This window comes from Diplotaxodon limnothrissa, linkage group LG5 (genome assembly GCF_057381915.1).
Source record: "Diplotaxodon limnothrissa isolate DT_005_m linkage group LG5, D_limnothrissa_male_GT1.1, whole genome shotgun sequence".
Classification (NCBI taxonomy): Eukaryota; Metazoa; Chordata; class Actinopteri; order Cichliformes; family Cichlidae; genus Diplotaxodon; species Diplotaxodon limnothrissa.
Genome location: NC_140600.1, coordinates 17,145,115 through 17,151,441, shown reverse-complemented (window position 1 = coordinate 17,151,441; position 6,327 = coordinate 17,145,115). Strand labels below are relative to the sequence as shown.

At 41.2% G+C, this 6,327-nt stretch overlaps 1 non-coding gene across 1 annotated transcript; it reads right to left on the bottom strand.

Moving 5' to 3' along the window:
* Positions 1 to 759: 759 nt before the first annotated feature.
* Positions 760 to 832, bottom strand: trnak-uuu (transfer RNA lysine (anticodon UUU)). Its single transcript has one exon. It is a non-coding gene; the product is annotated as a tRNA-Lys (tRNA).
* Positions 833 to 6,327: the final 5,495 nt, after the last annotated feature.

Sequence of the window (6,327 nt, the reverse complement as noted above, 5' to 3'; positions counted from 1 at the left end):
CTACTGAGCAAAAGGAACATAAAGGCTCATTTCAGTCCAGAAAACATCTTGATGATCCTCAATACTTGGACAAGACAAGTATTCAAGTAATACTCTAACTTTTGTCTTTTTAGTCCAAGACTTTTCAACCTTTCGGAAGATGTGTGTCCCATTACATCTGGCGTAAAAGTAACACAGCATCTCAGAAAAGGAACACCATATCAACAGTAAAATATGGTGGTGGTAGTTTGTTGGTCTGGCGCTGTTTTGCTGCCTCAGGACCTGGAGGACTTGCTGTGGTGTCTACCAAAACATCCTAAAGGAGAATGTATGGTAATCTGTTCATTGACCTGAAGCTGAAGCGCACTTAGGTTCTGTAGTAGGACAATGATCCAAAACACACCACCAAGTCCAACTCTGAACGGCTTAAATGTTGTCCCACCTAAAGTAAGACAGAAAAAAAGTGAAAGTTTAACGTGTCGAGAAACCCAGGGCGGATTTGGTGAGATTGGCATGTCTTAGACACCAGGTTTCGCAAAGGAGCTGAGCTGAGAACCAACTGGCGGTGAGTAGGACCGAGGGGCAGGGAAAGATTCTTTACAGATCTTGTACGGTGGGATTATCTAAAAGAGGCCTCTGTCCCTGATATCCACAAATCCCACATCGTCATCCCACCTGCAGTCTATGGACTTTGCTAAAGATGACAATGAGGTCACAGAACTATCAAGAACAACTGAGCTTGTTAGGTAAAGCCATGGAAGGGCAAGGATCCAAAGGAGACACCTGGACAGGGACTTGAACCCTGGACCCTCAGATTAAAAGTCTGATGCTCTTCCATCTGAGCTACCCAGGTAACAACAGTCACATGTTTGTCCTCTGGGACACATAATGTCTTTCTTTTCTGTAAAAACGTGATCTCTTATCCTCTCATTTTACTGTAGGTACTGGTGAGGATTTGCAGTTAGATATTATTAAATGGTCATTTCAGACAAGAGCCAAGGGAAGGATTTGATTCTAGGGGAAACATCGCTAGGCTGTATTATGACGTGTGATCACCCAACCTACCAAGCCCTAGGTAAGTCAATGGTATAATGGGTGAGGCCTGGGAGCTTCTGAAGGAGGACCTTCTTCAAATTCCACCTCCACTTGATGGACGTTTGCAAGGTGCACCATCTGTGTTTGTTTTCTCATTTGATGGCAATGATCCACGTAGTTGTAGGCCGTATAATGAAGTCCTACCAACAAACCTACCAAGCCCTAGATGGTGACCAAAATAGCTTTGCCGAAACCCAGGATCGAACTAGGGTCCTTTAGATCTTCAGTCTAAAATGTTGTCCCACCCAAAGTACGATAGAAAAAAAGTTAAAGTTTGACGTATCGAGAAACCCAAGGTGGATGTTTGCAAGCTGCTTGGACTTTGCTTCAAATGTCAAGGTCACAAAAAGTTGTGCGCTGCCTGTGTCAGTTTTTGTTGGTGAAGCGTTCAGTTGCGAGCTTGAAAGCTGCAGCTGTGTGAAGTGATAACAACTATATGCTGAAGAGCATAAAAATGTGGACGTGTCCGCCGTGGTTTGTTTACAATAATGTATTGTGTAAGTACTATTGCTGTATGGGTCACTCAATGTAAAATCCATAAATTTACTTAACTTACTCCTATCATACAAAATATTTGTAAAGCGGATTCTGACTCATTATTTATATTACATGCGCAAACACTATACATCCATATTTTATTCACATTAGAACACAGAAAACAATACTAATATTAGAATTTAGAAGAAGAAATTTTACTGTTTCATGAAAAATATAACTTCATTTTCAATTTCATGGCAGCATTACATCCATCCATCCATTCGCTTCCGCTTATCCTTTTCAGGGTCGCGGGGGGCGCTGGAGCCTATCCCAGCTGGCATAGGGCGAAAGGCGGGGTACACCCTGGACAGGTCGCCAGTCTGTCGCAGGGTGGCAGCATTACATCTCAAGTGAATTTCCAGGAAAGGCAGGAAAATAGGGTGTTGCTAGCAAGAAACAGCTAGGCTAATTCGCATCTACTAAATTATAGACTAATTTCAAAATAATGTTGTGTAAAAAAAAAAGTAAATAAATTGAATAATTAATCATCTCCTCTACGTAGTATCAAATAATCTGGACAAATTTCTGTGCGTAAAGCGAAGACTGATTATTATTCTGTCATCAGCTCGCCTGAAACCTGTTTATTCTGTGCAAAGCGCTAACTTGTTTCTGACCATTTTCTCCTGTATATAGATTCCCCTGGAACTGTTCCTGTTTCCTGTCCTGGATTGTCTGAGAGCGGCTGAGTGGCGAAGTGCGTGTGGGACAAAAAGTATGAGTGTCTGACGAGGAGTGTGGAGAAACAGCGAAGGAGCATTCATATGTGGACTTCTCCCTTTCTTCCCCCACAGATTCCTGGAGCTCTGCACTTTGTATATATCACACGTTTTCTGTAAAAACAAACAAACAAACAAACAAACTACTGACTTGTCTTTTGAAAGGAAACCTTGGTCTGCACCTGAGTCCATTCGGTACTCCGGTGTATGTATCTCTACATCTACTCTATTTCTTGTAAGAGTAGCTCTCCTGATACTTCAAGCCCTTAGCCAACCCTTCCTTCTCTTTTTTTTTTTTTTTTTTTTTTTTTAACCTTAGAGAATAATATGTCTTGTGTTGCAGTTGAATCATCTTAACTGGGTCCCAGTTTTGTCAAAGGTAGCTACAGTAGTAAATCAGCTCTCATTTATAGACAGATTTTCTAAATAGAAAGTGTCTGTATACCACACCTGAGGTCTTGTTCCATTAATTGGACTCCAGATTTACTCCTTCCTGAGCCAAACAGCTCAGCCTAAGCCCAGCCATCTCACTGAGGGTGGTTGGTTGGTGCACAGCAGATGTTTGACTTTCAGTCTTGGGATTAATCATTTCTAGCCCCAGGCATCAGAATCAGTTCATTAAGTACATTTAAACCCCTGAAACTTCTTTTGTGGATCCTTTGTTCAATGTGGAAAGAAGCTCTCTTCTTTATTTCAAAACCTAAAACTTTGCAGTGTGTCAATGTGTTATTTTTAAAACTGAGGTAAACTAAAGCTGCTGCTTAATATGTGCACGCTTTATTTGATTTTGCAAATCGGGCTGAGGGCTCCCTCCACATTCTTCAACTACACCTTTACAATTATTCCACTTTGAAAACAAAAGAATAAGAATAAGAGAATTTAAAGAATACATTAAAAGCACCAAATTACCATAACATTTAAGCCCATGATGAGTATATGTAAACTTCTGACCACAGTTGTAGATCTCAGTTTATGAGGGAATAAAACAACACTGAAAAATTACGTGAGCTGAGAAACACAACACAAAGGTGGCGTGAAAGATGATTATTGGTTTGAAGACTTGACTTTCAATAGTGCACACATATCTGTATCTGGTAATAACATGCAAAATTAGTCAAATATGTCATGCCTCTATGCTGTATTTCATTAAAGACTACTGATAATATTCTGCTGTAATCATTTTTGTATATTTTTTTTGTCGGTGTAATCAAACATCATCAATCAAACCCAAGCTTCCTTTTGTCCAATAACAACACGGTCATCTTGTGCTCTGCTCTCTCTTCGCTACATCCCAGATCCTTCATCCACCACAGTTTCCTTCCCAGGGCTCTGCTACAGGACAACAGTATTTCAGCCAGGCTCTACTCACAAACCTCTTGTGAATTGTAAAAAAATTTTGCTCTTTTTAATAGGATAATAAATGCAGGATTCAACTTCAAGTAATTACAGCTTACATAGTTTATGTCCTTCTGGGAAGCATCTCCATTATACCGCAGGCTGGAACTCTCCTCCTGTAAATGAGTTGTTATATTCATGAGCTCTCTCTAGCAGAGGTCTCTGTTAATAATAATAATGCTGTATGGGTTAGATTTATGCAAAGCAACACAACAAATACCCAAGTGTACAACATGACAGACAGCCCACTTAATCACATTCCACCTCTCTGCTGGCTTTCACGCTGGTTATCTGATACGTGTAGCAAATGCACTAAGTAACAAAGTCAGTGTTAATGGGCTTCGCGGTGTCTTCAGATTCCAGGCCTGGTATGCAGGAACACGGTAATGATACATGTCTCAGTGCCTTGCTTGACTAAGTTACACATTATGCCGGTTAAACAGAGGAGTGCTTCTCGACTTAGGAGTCCAGTTTCTGGGCATTGTCTTTGTTCTTTAGGTTTATTTTCGTGTGGATAGAATCTCAAGTCCATCTGGCCAAATGGGGACATGGCCTACTTTTACCTAAAATATTTCTCTTCACAGTGTCTGCAGCTACTGACATTTACACTTGTTTTGGGGGGTTTTTTTTGTTTGTTTGTTTTTTGTTTTTTGAGGACTGCAGAGAGGATTGTGGTGTGAAAGATCTGTAGATGACATACACTCTACATGCAGTTTAAAACGAAACAATGAAAAGGAAATGCATCAGTAATTAGTACAGAATGTCTCAGCATAAATTCCCTTATCTCCCTTAAACTCCCTTATCTGAAATGTGCTGGTTATTCAGCTCATTTTCTAACAATAACATTTTAGCATGTGAAGATGTTTCACTCGTTTCGTGCTGAGAGTTCCAAAATAGTCTGTATTGTCTACTATCAGAGAAGCAGTTGTTAAAATCAAAGTAAGCATAAGCTACAAGTGTGGGCGTAAATCTGTGGCACTTTCCTCCTTACTTACATTTCCTGCGTTCACGTCTATCAGCTCTTCAGCCTCACTGAGCTCGGTGCTGCTGCAGCCTCCGGGGAAACACCTTGATGGTTCCTCCTCTCTTGTTTTTTGCAAAAAGTCAGACGCTGTTGATTTTCTCAACAGTGCTGCCACACAAACAGGTGAGGCAGATACATTAATTTAACACCGAATTTCCTCTAGATGTAAATATTCTGTCCTATCGTAAAAACATTTCACCTCCGTCACAGATGTAGTTGACCGTGAGCATCACAATCAGCAGCTTTACCGCCATGTCTTCTTGCAGACTGTCATACGCTGGAATACTGTGCCCCCTTTCAGGTGCTGCTACTTTGTGTTTGTTACCTGAGAAATACCCACGCCCACCACCATCCCCAGCAGTAATCCCACAGGGACAACAAGAATTTGATGGATTTGCAGAGCGACAGGGAAGTAAGAACTGTGCGAAGGAGCACATCAGAGCTATACTCGGAAAGGTTTAAGAGTTATAAAATATTCTCAAACACTTCATAAAAGTTATCCAAAGGAGAAAAAAGTAGTAGCTTTGTTTGAGGAGCGACTCAGTCTAACTGACTCTGTACGAAGCTATTGTGGTAGAAGGTCATTAAGTCATGGACCTTTAAAACCTAATGTTCAAATCTGCAATTCTTCAATAGTGTGTGAAAGGTTATAAATGAAAAACAAATTTACTCTGACTGAATCAGTTTCTATTTATGTTAAAGCAGTTGTTTTTTCCTTATTATACAGGATTTGTGCAGAACTCATTTGGAAGCTGCTGTTGTATGAAATGAAAATAGGAAATACTCCCAAAACTGGGAATTCTCATTATACAACTTTAACAGTTGTAAATGAATTACACTTCGCACAGCAATGCGTCAGATTGAGAGAGATCTTTCAGAGCAATTATGACTCCATCTAAAGATTTCTGTAACCACACTGGGTTCGTTTGTGTAAAATCATCGACATTTATAAAACTATCCGCATAATTCATGTAAATGAGAGGAACTCAGATCTGAGCCGCTACTCCTCCACATCGCATGGAGCCAGCTGGGGTGGAACGTTCGTCTTACTTGAATGCCTCCTAGGCGAGGTGTTCCCTCCATGTCCTAGCGGGAGGGAGGCCTCCCAGGACTCTCGGCCTCAGTGTTTCCGCGGATGAGCTGGAGTGGGTGGGAGGTCTGGGCTTTCCTTCTTAGGCTGCGGTCCCCACGATTAATGGATAGATGGATGCTGGATATTTGCCACTGACATGCAACTGGTATAGGTTATCAACTCTTTTCCAGTTCTACCTCTGCTATCTTGCGGATAGTCACTAGAGGGCGCCACTATTCTTTCTTTAGTGAGTTTCAATTAAAACCCGTAATCTTCTATTGTTTGCTGGGATTTCACGATGGGTTTGCTGCTTTAAATACCCGAGTTTACCAGCACTGAAGGTGCCTTTATTGTGTTTTCACAGGAAAATGTAGGTTTGAAACTGAAAGAGCACCTTTTTTGTCTTTGCTCCTCCTGCTGCCATCCTAAAGGTGAGAGGCAGCGTTTTTACAGGGGGATGCTGAGGTGAATGGGCTGGTCCACTTGCAAAGAATTGTGGCTGGAGGCAG